The 16,016-nt window shown below is 35.0% G+C and overlaps 1 long non-coding RNA gene across 1 annotated transcript; it reads left to right on the top strand.

Moving 5' to 3' along the window:
• Positions 1-9,064: 9,064 nt before the first annotated feature.
• LOC137063732 (uncharacterized) lies at positions 9,065-15,599 on the top strand. Its single transcript, XR_010901425.1, has 4 exons — positions 9,065-9,429; positions 9,740-9,781; positions 12,277-12,341; positions 14,650-15,599. It is a non-coding gene; the product is annotated as an uncharacterized lncRNA (long non-coding RNA).
• Positions 15,600-16,016: the final 417 nt, after the last annotated feature.

The following is a 16,016-nucleotide window of genomic DNA, read 5'->3' on the forward strand; positions in this document are numbered from 1 at the left end:
CCGCCCACACTCTCGCAGATGCAGAACAATTCATTATGTTGGTGTGAAATAAACAGTTATGGAAATGTAGAAATTAAAGCTAAAGCTCTAATCTGCTCCCAAAAATTTCGAAAAAAGTCTGTTAGTGCCTCAATGACAACTTCACTCAGAGAAGCCGTCAGTCTCAGCTGTCAATCATGACGTCACACCCCCCGTTTTTATAGCATCAAATAACTAACTCAAACTAAACTTATTTTTAAAACGAACACCTGAAATGAAATCATCGTGATTATAACTGCCTTCAGTGACATAAACAAACTTTGGGGAAATTTTTTTGGAGTGTAATTTTATTATTTAGTTTGCCTCTCGTCCATTAGAAAACACAGAGGGGCGGCTATACTGGGACCGGTCACCGGGGGCGATCGAGGCACGAAAGCTTCAGTAAATGAGAGGGACACTGCAGGCTTGGTTTTTTCCCTGCTTACATGTTTGCACGTCATATCCGATCTATGTCACATGAGAGGAAAAAATCGGAATTGGGTCAATTGAACCATGTAGTGTAAATGGGTCCAGAGATACAGATAGTATAGAACAAATGAGGGAGTTAAATGAGATAAGTGATTAACAGGGCACAGGTGAATAACATGGATAATTTGACAAACTGGGGTAAAAGAAGACGTTTAAAAGACAAAAAGGAAAAAACAAATTATCCGAAGGTACATGGACCATCCCCATAGGAAAGCATGGCAGTCTCTTCTACATGCAAATATATCAAAAAGGCAAGAATTCATCAAAGTATTAGAACCTCTTTCTAATTTTGTCTCTCAATGTTTTTTTTATTTTATTTTTTATATCAAAGTTGTGATTCCTGTGACACTCTAGAGAGTTATTCTTCTCTGCACCACTATCAGAGAAAGCAAATAATGCTCATGCCACAAGAGATACTCTGTAAATGATATTCATGATTCTCAAAGCCGATTCTCATGGTGGAGACCTTCTCTCAGGTCACATTTCATACTGCACTGAACTGTACAACAAATGGAAAATAACCCAAAGTCTGAACTGCAGAGACACACCATTCTCGTTTATCATGGCAATTGATGTGTCCAGCTTGTTTCATTTTATTGGTGGAAATATTGGTCTTATGGTTTGCACACTAGCAGTTTTATAGGGAATGTACATATGACTCCAATTCCACAACACCCTCATCCCTAAGAGAGCAAGATTTGTACATTATCTGATTGAGTGTGTGAGAGCTGCTCTGCTTTATATGTCAATCAAAATGTGCGTCAGACCAGAATTCTCGAGCAAGAATGGAATTGTGATTAAAAATATAGACAGCAGAAAACTTGTGATCCAAATATTTTGTGTGCTGATTTGAAGCGAAGGGGGATGAAAGAGAAAAACGTATATCTATTAAAATACTGATATGCTGGTCTATACCCTGAACCTCCTGCTGTCTTGCTCACTCATTGGCTGTAGGTCATCATGGTGTGATTTTCAGTCAGAACTCATTTCACAAAGCAGGATTTTCAATCGCACGTCTTTGATAATTCACACTGCTTATGATTTTGGGCATTTATCGGTGATTTCACAAAACCTGTTGGTGAGTCAAAATTGGGCCTAAAATCGGGCAGTGCGAACTTGGCATAACTATCATTAGATTATTAGTAGACTGTCTGTTTAAAGGGATAGTTCACACAAAAAAAAAATAATTACCCCATGATTTACTCACCCTCAAGCCATCCTAAGTTTTTATGACATTCTAATTTCAGATTAGAAAATACAATTAGAGTTATATTAAAAATGTCCTGGCTAATCAAAGCTTAATAATGGCAGTGAATGGGAGCCCACAATTGGAAGCCCAAAAAAGTGCATCTATCCATTATAAACGTAATCCGCATGGCTCCAGGGGATTAATACAGGCCTTCTGAAGCGATATGATGAATAATAATAAGGCAAAAAATGTGACCGATCACATAAAAAGCCATGTCTGAAGCACAAATGTGTGAAATGAGTTAGATACCACAGTTTAATAATTAGAGTTATATCACTAATGATAAAAAAGTATTAACGAAACTTGCTTTACAATTTTTCTCAGTTGCTTTGACACATTTTACAAAAACAGTTTTAACATTCTGTGAACTGTAAGCTCAACTATCACAATGTCAGAACTCTATTGCATGTCTGGAAAATTGAGTTACTCGCTCAAAACATTTTATTTTTGCTTTTAAAACTTAGTTATTGTGTCAATAAATTGGCCACTGCCAGTCAAAAGAAGTGTTTTTGAAATAGTTCGAGCCACACTGGTCAAGATGTTTAGGTTTTTTTTTCACCATGGAAATATTTATTATATACAAATTTCATGTGTGTTTTACTTTTTAGTTAACACTATCTATTTTCTACACTATACAATGATATATATATATATATATATATATATATATATATATATATATATATATATATATATATATATATATATATATATATATATATATATATATATATATATATATATATCTTTTATTTTTATTTTTTATAAAGTAATATTATTTTGTATATTTTATATTATATCTTCCCCTAACTCCACACATTCTTACAAATCTTTCTATTGTTATATCTTTTATTTAGACTTTTCTGGAATCGTTTTCTGTTGTAGTTGTTTTCATGGTATTGTAATTATTTTTGTTCATGCCAATTAGGTCCAGGTGTTGCTTGCTATCAAACCATGTGCTCTGAACTGGCCAGGGGTGGACTATTTTTCAATTGTATATGTCTTTCATTGTTTAGCCTATGTTGTAACAGTAAATGTCAAGAGCCAGGTTTCATGTCATGGAGATGTATCATGTTTTGAGTCATTAAAGACTGCACTTAGATCTGCACTTTGAGCCAACATCTGATCTGTCTTTGGAGCAACATTACATTGCTCTTCCAAGCAATTTTCAGTTTGCCTTTTAACACATAGTCTACATTTATTCTGCTGTTTCTGTTTAGATGGTGTAATGTTTCTCCATTCTCAAAAAATGCTAGTGATTGTGCTGGGCAAACTCCATATGTTTCCAAACTTGATTGGATGATTGGTAAGATTGTGATTCCTATTCCATTACAGTAAAATGTCAGGCCATTTGCCAAATTAGTAGACATTACAAACATTCCATGTCATAGGTATTTATGGAATATGACATGGTGCATGCCCGAAAGATATTGATAATTAAATAGATCATTTTGCATGTGACTGCTCACACGATGAAAGAATGTTTCGAATAGGTTGTGAATAGTTTGACAATCAATCAAATGCAAGTGTTGTGGTTATTGTGGTAAAACCATGGTATGTGTTGTGGTTACAGTGCTTAACAGTTTTTCTCCATTGGTTTGGCTCATTTCTTGAAACATAAATTACATTCTCAAAACAACATGGACTAATCTCCAAACCAATTGGCAATTGTTCAGAATAGCATTTCTCATTCATTTCATCAAATAAATTTCATGTAAATGTCTTAGTACATGTCTCAATGTCTCTGTCCCTCTTTGCATATGATTAAATACAGGTAGCCTACATTTAGAGCAATTTTCAAGTGAACAGGTCTTGTTGAGCTTAACAAATTGTTTGATTGTCAGTCTAATAGTTGTTCACTCCAAAACGTATCAGCATCGTTTAATTGTATAAGTCATCACATGCACAATAGTCTGTTCAATTGTCAAAATTGGTCAAGAACATAATACCATGAATACCATATATAGATCTTTTGGTACATTTGATACATTTATTACAGCAATTGACAGTCAGGTGAAACATGAACTTGACTAATGAAGGAGGAGTTTCACACATCTCAGATGACCAATCAAACGGTATGTTTAGTTAACTGACAGGTGCTGTCAGGTCATTTATTAGGATGAAATTTATCATGAGGTAATTTTCTTGCAATTTCATAAAAAAGGCAAAAGGTAAGTTCACCTGTCTTCAGAGAGGAGGGCAGAGAGGAGAAGAGGGGTAGAGAGGGGAAGAGAGGGGAAGGGGTAGAGAGGGGTATAGAAGGGATGTGTCAGAACACAGACTAGGACACAGATGGATAAGTCTTAGTGAAAAGTTTATTGACAGAGGTACGGCCACAGGTGATACTTAGAAGGGTTTGTGACACTCAGACGATGGACGAGTATGGTGCAGATGAAGATGATGATGAAGACGATGAGGACGATGACGATGACGATGAAGACGGTGAATGGGAAGGTGAGGAGTGTCTATATAGTGTGGCTGGTGATGGTGCCCAGGTGATCAGAATTCGGGTGATGGTGAACGAGTGGGCTTGGCTGTGTCCAATGGTTGTGAGGGCATGACAGGATGAGAGGGGAAGGGGTTGAGAGGGGTATAGAGGGGTATAGAAGGGATGAGAGGGGAAGGGGTTGAGAGGGGTATAGAAGGGATGAGAGGGAAAGGGGTTGAGGGGTTGAGGGGGGAAGGGTTAGATTGTATGAACCATGTTTGTGCGCCACACAGTGTCAAAATTAGGTTGTGTTAATGTAACCCCTACTGCTCGGCCCGGGACTCGAACCGGGTCTGCTGGCATGAGAGTCGGCTGCAACCTCTAGCGTCAGTCGCTAGAACGTTACTTGAGGTCAGAGGAGTGAGGTTTACTCGCACAGCAACTTCTACTAGCTGGCCTCCGTTACACTCACCCCCCTAAACCTCACTCCCATCCGGGTCACGGCACCAATGTAACCCCTACTGCTCAGACCGGGACTCGAACCCGGGTCCGCCGGCATGAGAGTCGGACGCTCTAACAAGGAGGCTAAAGGCTGCAACCTCTAGCATCAGTCGCTAGAGCGTCTCTTGAGGTCTGAGGAGTGAGGTTTACTCGCACAGCAACTTCTACTAGCTGGCCTCCGTTACATTAAATTATTGTAAAATTTTGAAAGAAGTGGTTCACTTTGCAAATGATCTGGGGTGTTCTCCTAATAGTGTGTGTGTGTGTGTGTGTGTGTGTGTGTGTGTGTGTGTGGATGTGTGAATTTTGTGCAGTGTTTTGACAAAACAAGCCTTGTTTTTTTGTCAAATTGTGCTACTGTAAGCAATTGTAAAAAGCTGTAGTCCTTCCCTTACGCAAAAATATATTTCTCAATATATTAGTTGACAATATATTTCATGTGTCTCCATATATAGTGAAATTTACATGGTAATAAATCATATGATATATTATATAATAATATATTATATATGCAAGTTATATATTGCAATATATGGGACAATACTGCAATTATTGCCGTTTTCATGTATTGAATATATACATATTATTATACTATTCAATATATTGCTATGTATATTGAAATATATCCTACAATATATGAAATTATATATTGGAAGAGTCATTGTATATATATGTAAATATATATGTCAAATTATATGAGATAATATACCTCAATGTCCTGGATAATATAATCAGATTTATATGGGAACATATGTCTTAAATATATTGATTTATATTACATAGTATATAATTATCATATATATTGTATACATGGTAAATATGAAATAATCTAATGTACACTGTCTGTCATATATTTTAAAATATAACAGATTAAAATATAATATAGAAATTAGGGCCGGGACTCGATTAAAAAAATTAATCTAATTAATTAGAGGCTTTGTAATTAATTAATCGAAATTAATCGCATTTTAATTGCATATAAATATTTGACCTGAGAACAATGAGAAGTATTTTTTCACATGTATTTTTTGTATACCATTGAATAATGACTGAATACATAAGCTTAATCAACAAAATATAGTTTATTTATTTCAGTCCAGCAGACCAGCGCAATGTTTGCCATTAAGTTTAGCAAAAGCATATTTGTGATATTTGAGGCTCGATGTGTTGCGGTGATACGCAAATTCCTTGTTGTATAGCTTGCTCACAACCATGCTCTTGACGACGCTTCCATTCTTTCGTTTTTTAAAACAAAATTACGGGGCCAAGCAAAGCAGTCTCATCAGCTTCTTCGTTCCATAGCTTCGTTCATGTTCACATGGTTTGTTGTTGTCGTGACTCCGGAGCGCTAGTTGGTGTTCCAGTATAATTGGTCCGTCGAAACTAATTCATTGAAAAACGTTCCGCGGTGCAAAAATAAGTTGTCACATGCCTGTCCTGTCTTGTGTGCACATGTGGGTTTTGTCATGTCTTGCATGTGCTCATGTAATTGTCTGATCCCTCCCCCCTTGTTATCTAATTAGTGTTGATTTCTCCCACCTGTTCCCTCTTGATTTCTTCCCCTTATAAGCTCCTTGTGTTTGTCAGTCTGTGTTGGATCCTTGTGTAATGTCTGCGTCTTCCGCCCTCCCCGTGATTCTGTTGGTTTGTTTAAGTTTGTATTTATATTATTCTATTATGTGTTTTTCCCCCTCGTGGGTTGTTGTTTTGAGTTTATGTTTTGTTTTTGAAAATAAATTGTCATTCTCCTGCACTTGAGTCCTTGCACCATTTTCCCTTGTCTGTGACGTGACAAGTGTGGTGTAATTTTTTTTTTTTTTGCGTAATTAATTAACGCGTTAAAGTCACGTAATTATTTAATCTTAATTAACGCGTTAAAGTCCCGGCCCTAATAGAAATATTTTCTAAATATAGAAAATATATTGAATGTCATGCGCCATCTGATTTGGGCTATTGTTAATCAACCTCTGTAAACATACACTGTAAAAAAAAATCCTAAAATTACAGAAAATAACTCTAAATTTTTTACAGTATTTTTTTGTAATTTTTAATTATGTTTAAAACTATGTAAAATTACAAACAATATCTGTAAATTAACAACTTGACCATTATTTTAAGGATTATATCATTAATGACAAATTACAGTAATTCTTATTTTTTATACAAGAAAATTACTGTATTTTTTAAATAATATTTTTCTGTTTTCATAAATTACGTACAAATGCATGTAAAATTATAAATAATATTTGTAAATTAACAACTTGACCATTATTTTAATGAATATATCATTCATGACAAATTACAGTAATTCTCAGTTTTTTTATACAGGAAATTACCTTATTTTTACAGTATTTGTTTCTATTTTCATAAATTACATAAAAATTCATGCAAAATTACAAACAATATCTGTAAATTAACAACTTGACTATTATTTTAAGGACTATATCATTAATGTCAAATTACAGTAATTCTTATTTTTCTATACAGAAAAAATACTGTATTTTTTATATAGTATTTTTCTGTTTTCATAAATTACATACAAATGCATGTAAAATTACAATTAATATCTGTAAATTAACAACTCAACCATTATTTTAAGGATCATATCATTCATGACAAATTACAGTAATTCTCAGTTTTTATTACAGGAAATTACCTTATTATTTATACAGTAATTTTTTCTATTTTCATAAATTACATAAAATTCATGTAAAATTACAAACAATATCTGTAAATTAACAACTTGACTATTATTTTAAGGACTATATCATTAATGACAAATAACAGTAATTCTTATTTTTTTATACAGGAAAATGACTATTATTTATAGAGTAGATCTCTGTTTTCATAAATTTGATAAACATTAATGTAAAATTACAAACAATATCTGTAAATTAATATTTTGACTGCAAGTTTTAGTATTAAATCATTAATGACAAATAACAGTAAATCAAATATTTATGAGAAAATCACTATATTATGGTATTTTTTCTGTTTTCTTAAATTATATACAAATTCAACTCTGGCCTAGATGAAGAAAGCCAAGAATTCTGACAAAAGTAAAATAAGTATCAGGAAAAAACAAATGATAGTTAAACACGTTTATTTTTGTCAAAACCTTGGAAAAAAAACACATTTGAAAATAAAGCATTCTTCTATTAAATTCGGGAGTTAAAAGGGATGGTTCACCAAAAAAAAAAAATAATTGTCATTATTTACCCATCAAACCTGTACAAGTTTCTTTTTCTGTTTGAACACAGAAGCTGTTATGAAGAATGTTGGTAACCAGACAGCTGACTGACTTCAAACTGACCTCCATAACAGTAGTCGATGACAGTCAGCTGTCTGGTTACCAACATTCTTCATAACAAACAGAAAAAGAAACTTGTACAGGTTTGGTGGGTAAATGATGGCCTTTTTTCGCCATGATTTGCACATGAGCATCAGAATTGGACCACAAAGCACGAATCCTGATTAATCATGTGTGCTTTTACATCATGTGGATGGCCGGGTGCGTGTGCGTGGCTTACCTGAGGAACACATGGCCCCAGGATGCACTATGGGAAGAAGGCGAGCCGGCGGAGGCAGTGTGATGCTTTGGGCAATGTTCTGCTGGGGAACCTTGGGTCCTGCCATCCATTTGGATGTTCCTTTAACACGTCCCACCTACCTAAGCATTGTTGTAGACCGTGTACACCCTTTGATGGAAAACAGTATTTCCTGGTGGCTGTGGCTGTGGCTCTTCCAGCAGATAATGCTCCTGACACAAAGCAGAGGTGTTGTCTTGGCCTCAAAATTCCCCAGATCTCAATCCAATCGAGCATCTGTGGGATGTGCTGAACAAACAAGTCTGATCCATAGTGGCCCTGCCTCGCAACTTACAGGACTTAAAGGATCTGCTGCTAACATCTTAGGGGTCAGGGCTGTTTTAGCAGCAAAAGGGGGACCAACACAATATTAGGAAGGTGGTCATAAAGCCTCATCTGTGTATGGTGTAACTTGTATGGAATTATGGCAATATTAGCAAACAAGTGTTGCTTTGGACAGAGCATCCACCCTAAATCAACAAGTTATGTTATAGTGCCACACAGTAAAAGGGAAAATGAAAGTTGACAATAGGCAAGATTATTTCTAAAGGAAAGGTCAGTAATTTGTAAAAATGTAAAAGGGTCATTATAGGTCACATGAATGTAACTGTAATGCCACCAAGATGCAGAAATTGAAATTAATACATATGCAGTGTTTACGCTGTATGTGTTTAGCAGAGTAGGGGTTGGTATATATATATATATATATATATATATATATATATATATATATATATATATATATATATATATATATATATATATATATATATATATATATATACACACAATTTAAACAATTCATTAATTCATTGTCTCTCTGTATTGCTTTGAGCATGATTGGTTATTCTGACTGTCATCCGGTATACTGGCCAATGACAAATGCGCGCGCCTTTTACAGGTCAAATTTGAATTATACGTTTGTTGTAGAGTGAGTGTGTGCGCTGCTAACGTTAACGTTACTGCTCGGGCATCTGTAATGCAGTAGCTAACTTCGGTTCTGTTCGGTTTTACATGGATTTCTACATTGGTTATTTTTTTTAAAAATGTTTTATATTTTGGGCGAATTTAAGTTGCGGGATGTTAATGGAGGACAAACAAGAAAAAAATTCATATGGGCAACTTTTACCAACGTAACGGACATGGAACTGCAGAAGGTAAGTTAACTAACGTTAGTTTTATTTTTATTTTTTAAAATCTTCTGTTACATCAAGATATAAATGTTTAAGTGATAATCAAATCGCGATTACCCCAATAACGACATAGTAAGTTACATACTGTAATCATTAACTACCAGCTATCGTTATTGTCGTTGTTTGCATGTGTTAATATTATAAGCTAGGTTTGAGATTAAAAAAAATCAATATAGGAGCTTTGGATTGAGTGAACTGACTTTTGAAAATACCTCTGTTAGTAAGTAAGTTAAATAGCTAATATTGTTGTGTGTTTGTTTCCCTCATGAACCAGAAATTTTGGGAAGAAAATCCAGCCTCACGATCTTCAGGGGTGGTAAGTATTGTAATACTAACACGAAGACAGTGAATTGATACTGATATGCACAGTAGTAACGTTAGTCATCTTATTGGAAGTTTGTCGTTATGTTAATATTTAATTTCATTTGTTGAAGATATGAAGGTCATTCGTGTGGGAGACAATACATGAAAACAGAAGTAACGTTTCACATGTAACGTTAATTCAGGTTTAGACAACATATGTGTGAGTAAATGATAAGAGAATTCTCATTTTTGGGTGAGCTATGTTTTTAGGGTCTTGTTTCCAATCTTGGAGTCATTAGAGCATACTTTATATCTTTTGGGGATCATAGTCATGTTTCCCTTATGTGCCATATAAACGTGGGGAACATAGGAATGACCCCCAATGAACCCAGAGTTGCCAAATTATAAGTGTTAAAGGGATAGTTCACCCAAAAATGAAAATTAGCCCATCATTTACTCAAGCATTATAATTGCAGTAATAGTTGTTCTGTTTTTGAAGTCCATACAAACCAAATAACGTGCTCCATGTGGCTCTGGGGTGTTAATTAAGGCCTTCTGAAGTGAATCGATGCATTTGTGTAAGAAAAATATCCATATTTAAAACTTAATCAAGTAAAGTTCCAGCCAACCACCTTCCATGGAAAAGTGTTGAAAGTTAAACGTGAAACTCAAGATGCGTACGTGACGTCATGACGAGCCTACCTTGTCGCGTTAGTCTTTCGTTTGGCTGAGGCGCTTTCAACACTTTTTCCATAAATTGAACACAGAAGTCGGTCCGCTAAAACTTTACTTTATGAAGTTTTAAATATGGATATTTTTCTTACACAAACGCATCGATTCGCTTCTGAGGGCCTTTATTAACCCCCCAGAGCACGTTATTTTACGGGCAGATGCATTTTTTTTTTTTTATGGACTTCAAAAACAGAGCAACTATTACTGCTAGTATAATGCTTGAATTAGCCTGGACGTTTGTAATATAATTGTATTCGTCTGGAAGAAGAATCATATACTTCCTAGGATGATTTGAGGGTGAGTAAATTATGGGCTAATTTTCATTTCTGGGTGAACTATCCCTTTAAACCCCTCCATTCAAATATAAAAATGCGCATAGTGCCTCTGGCACAACCTGAATATAAATCCCTATTCTCTATGACTATTACATCATGCTGGCCGCTAAGATTTGTTACACTAGGGGTGTCACTCCCACAAAATATTCAAGGATGTTGTTTAGTAATTTAGTATTATAATGAATTCTGGTTAAAATCATTAACTTTGAATTTTCTGAACTTCGAAATAAGCACATTGCATGGCATCATTACTCCAGTCTTCAGTGTCACATAATTAAAATATGCTGATTTGCCATTGAGATTTGGGGAGTTTGGAGGCCAAGTCAACACCTCAAACCCGTTGCTGTGCTCCTCAAACCATTCCTGAACCACTTTGCTTTGTGGCAGGGCACATTATCCTGCTGAAAGAGACCACAGCCACCAAGGAAAGGGTTTCCATGAAAGGGTGTAAAATAGTCTGCAACAATGCTTAGGTAGGTGGGACGTGTTAAAGTAACATCCACATGGATGGCAGGCCCCAAGGTTTCCCAGTAGAACATTGCCCAAAGCATCACACTGCCTCCGCCGGCTCGCCTTCTTCTGGTGCCATGTGTTTCCCAGGTAAGCGACACACCTGGCCATCCACGTGATGTAAAAGAACACGTGATTCCTCAGACCAGGCCACCTTCTTCCATTGCTCCGTGGTCCAGTTCTGATGCTCACGTGCCACTGTTGGTGCTTTCGGCGGGGTCAGGGGTCAGCATGGGCACCCTGACTGGTCAGCGGCTATGCCGCCCATGCGCAACAAACTGCGATGCTCTGTGTATTCTGACACCTTTCTATCAGAACCAGCATTAACTTCTGGAGCAGTTTGAGCTCCAGTAGCTCGTCTGTTTGATCGGACCACACGGGCCAGCCTTCGCTCCCCATGTGCATCAATGAGCCTGGGCCATGACCCTGTGGCCGGTTCTCCACTGTTCCTTCCTTGGACCACTTTTGATAGATCCTGACCACTGCAGACCGGGAACAGCCCACAAGAGCTGCAGTTTTGGAGATGCTCTGACCCAGTCGTCTAGCCATCACAATTTGGCCCTTGTCAAACTCGCTCAAATCCTCACGCTTGCCCATTTTTCCGGCTTCTAACACATCAACTTTGAGGACAAAATGGTTACTTGCTGCTCACTTCAATTTTCACTATATATATATATAGTATACACGGTGTGTACGGCTTTCTTATATATATATGTATGTATGTATGTATAATTTTTTTTTTTTTTTAGCAACATAAAAATATGATGAAGCTTGTGCTTGTCTTTGAGAGATTAAAATTATGTTTGACTGCCTGTTTCTTTCCAAGTATTTTTGACATTTCCTTTTCCAACTGTGATAACTGCTAATGATAAAACTTTAAAAGTAGATAAAGCTCATTTTAACTTTTTTATTTTATTTTCCTTTTCTTTAGATCAAGCATCGGAACAATGTTTGCAGGGCAGAACCGGTACCAACAGAGAAACAAGTACATCACTAGTAAGTATCAATGCAGTATATAAAACCATAGACCATAAAGGTATAATGCACTCCAAAATGCTCTATTTTCCCTCCATCATGCCATCCCAGCTTTCCACAGATTGTTGGAAAAGTGATTCATCTTTTGAGTCCATATAGGCCTACAGTGTGTGCATAATTACACAAGGTGATATTCTGATCTTATTTTTTTCCAAGCACATTTTACCCATTTCACACAAGTGTGCCACACAAGTCCTAAAAACTGACTTGTTGTCCATCTTTTTTACAGTCTATGATTCCACACCATATTAATCTTGATAACTACTATTAATTTATTAAATCATTTATAAGGGATGTATAATTAAAGAAGGCTGAAAGTGAAAAAAGGCTAAAAGGTAAAATGGGCTAAAAAAGAGATTTAACTCAGACTGAAGAGTCAAAAATTATTAAAATGGAATGACGCAATACTAATGCAATAATTAAAATTAAGGTGTGACCATTGGACAGCAAAATGCTTATTGATTCAGCAGGGTCATACAAAAACAGGCCGATTTTCCAGAACTGCAACCTACCTGGAGTCTCCTGAAGTGCAAGGTGTCAGGATCTCAGATACTTCAGTTAGGTAAAAAATCCTAAAAAACACCATTTAATAAGAATCAAACATGAAGACATACATAATAGACAGATTGAGAGTGACTCTTGTGATTCTTATTAAGTGGGGGTCATATTTCAGGGTTCTTAAAAGTCTCAGTCTCCAGAAGTGCAAGGTGTCAGGATATCAATGTAGGTTGCAGTTCTGGTGGTGTCTGGTCCTGTGGTTCTGGAGACTAAAGGGTTCCTGATGGTTCACAACTAATTCACCTTAATTCATATTTGTTTTAGAAGTTAATTTATTTCTTCACCTGTTTTTTTATGACCCTGCTGAATCGATGTTTTGCTGTCCAATGGGCATGCCTTAATTGTGCAATTTCTAGTATTGCATCTTTCTCATGGGTATTTAAAAAAAGGAAGTTCCAGTCTAAGTTAAATCCTTTTTTTTTTGCCCAGTTTATCTATAAATGAAAACCTGTGTAATAATGATGCACACCTGAATACAAGACATTTTTCACTCCGAGCCTTTCTTAAAAAAAATATATCACTTATAATTTTGGAATGAATTGGTAAAATGTGCTTAGAAAAATAAATCTGAATATAAACTTGCATTATACTAAAGCATGCTTCAGAAACTACATAATAATAATAAGTTATCTTATCATGTGAGCTTCACAATTCTCTTGGATTATTGTCATGATGTGTATACTGACGTGTTTGTTAATTTTTTTTTATACAAATGACAATAATTTATTGAAAAATCCCTGTTTGCACAATTCTACGAAAACAACTAAATAACTCTGTATTAATACATTCTAGACAAGTGATTTGGCAATTTCATTGGTAAAGAATGCATATGTGCGCAGACCTACCTTGTCTGCGCACATATGCATTCAAACACGCATACCTATAAACTAAACATGTAATGCGCATATGTGTCCATCACCATTAAGTTTACACAGAGATAACGGTATTGTTTTCAAAAACATTGTGTTTTCAGGCCATCAGAACTCCATTGTTGTGTAAATGAATGTCCAAAACGCGTTGTGTAAACGTCCCCTTATAAAGCATATATATTTTTTAAAAATCTTGTCATTTTTTAATTGAATTTACCTAATTAAACTCATCTGAACCACCTAATCAAGGTTTTCAGGACTACCAGAACATTCCAGGCAGATGTTTAGAGCTACACTCTGCAGGAAATTCTACACACAAACTGAAGGGATAGTTGACACCAAAATTAAAAGTCTATCAATCACTTACTCACCCTCATGTTGTTCCAAACATGTATGACTTTCTTTATTTTGATCAATTTGTTTTCAGTGTTTTTTTTTTTTTCTCCATACAAAGGAAAGCAGTTTGGTTGCCAACATTCCTCAAAATATATCAAGAAATAATTATACAGGTTTGAAACGACATGAGGATGAGTTAACGATGACAGAATTTCCATTTTTGGGTGGTAAACCATCTCAAGTATTTTCATAATGTCTTTTTAGTTAGTTAAAAAATATGCCGCCATTAATCCTATATTTAATTCCCTTAAAAATATTGAGGGAAAGACCCTCAGCTACCAGACCCTACCAGATGAAACAGAAGACAAAAAGAAAACTTTAATTACATTAAATTGAGCTTGTTTAAAGTAAAAAATAATTTAAAAAAAAAAAAACATTTATTAAAAATCTTTTTTTTTTTTTTAAAGACTTTTCAGAGAATCATAGTGTTCTTTTTTTCTTCCCAGATGCACCAAGGACCCTGCTGATTACTGGTATTTTGAAGGATTGTTCTTTATCTGCTTTATCTTCTGGTAACAAATCATGGATCTTTTTTTTTTTTGTTACTTCTTAAAACGCTTGTTAGAATTCTGAATAAAAGACTGTTATATTTGTAATCAGAAATCTCGAGTTAGAGAGACGGTTTGTGGATTGTACCCCCCTCATTTGTGTTGAAATCCGATGGCTCAGTGAGGCTTGCATAGCCAGCAATGACATTTCGTTTCTCAAGATCCATTAATGTACTAAAAACATATTTAAATTAGTTCATGTGTGTACAGTGGTTCAATAATAATATTATAAAATGACAAGAATATTTTTTGTGTGCCAAAAAAACTGACCGATTTCAAAACTGCTTCCTGAAGCTTGACACGCTGATCGCGTGTAAAACCACCAAACTGCTGAAATCATGTGACTTTGGCTCTCCGAACTGCTGATTTGACACACTGATCTATAATGCTCCAAAGCTTCTTGTTTTGAAATCGGGCATCACTATATAAGTCGTTATTTCGTTTTTTTTGGAGCACCAAAAATATTCTCGTCATTTTATAATATTAATATCGAACCACTGTACTCACATGAACCGATTTAAATATGTTTAATGGATCTTGAGAGAGGAAATGTCATTGCTGGTTATGGAGGCCTCACTGAGCCATCGGATTCAACACAAATATCTTAATTTGTGTTCCAAAGATTAACGAAGGTCTTATGGGTGTGGAACGGCATGAGGGTGAGGAATAAGTTATATTATTTTCACTAACCCTTTAACATTTAATAAATAAATGCTGTATAATTTTAATAAACGTTGTACATTTTGTAAAGTGTTACACAGTCTTGTATAGCCATAATCCTAAAGTTTGAGAATTTGATAAAACTATTGTTAATTACTGAAGTAGTTTAAATGTTGTATTTTATTTATATCAATATCAATAATTTAATGATGGAATCATTCCATTTTATTTAGATTGTTTTACATAATTTAAACACTATTAAATTGTGTAAACAAATGCTGCAAATCAGAGTTTGAGTTGATTTGAATTCTTTTTATACTGTTTTCAGACTTATTTTATCTGCCAAAATAAAATTCTTAATTTTAAATCTTTATCACGTCTTTGCATTTTATTGAAAGAGTTTGACTGTAATAATCTGGAAAATGCTTGTAAAATAACAGTAATTCTCTGTAGAACTATCAGAACCGTCATTTTATTGAAAGAGTTTGACTGTAATAATCTGGTAAATGCTTGTAAAATAACAGTAATTCTGTGTAGAACTATCAGCGCCGTCATTTTATTGAAAGAGTTTGACTGTAATAATCTGGTAAATGCCTGTAAAATTA

Source organism: Pseudorasbora parva, chromosome 24 (assembly GCF_024679245.1).
Source record: "Pseudorasbora parva isolate DD20220531a chromosome 24, ASM2467924v1, whole genome shotgun sequence".
NCBI lineage: Eukaryota > Metazoa > Chordata > Actinopteri > Cypriniformes > Gobionidae > Pseudorasbora > Pseudorasbora parva.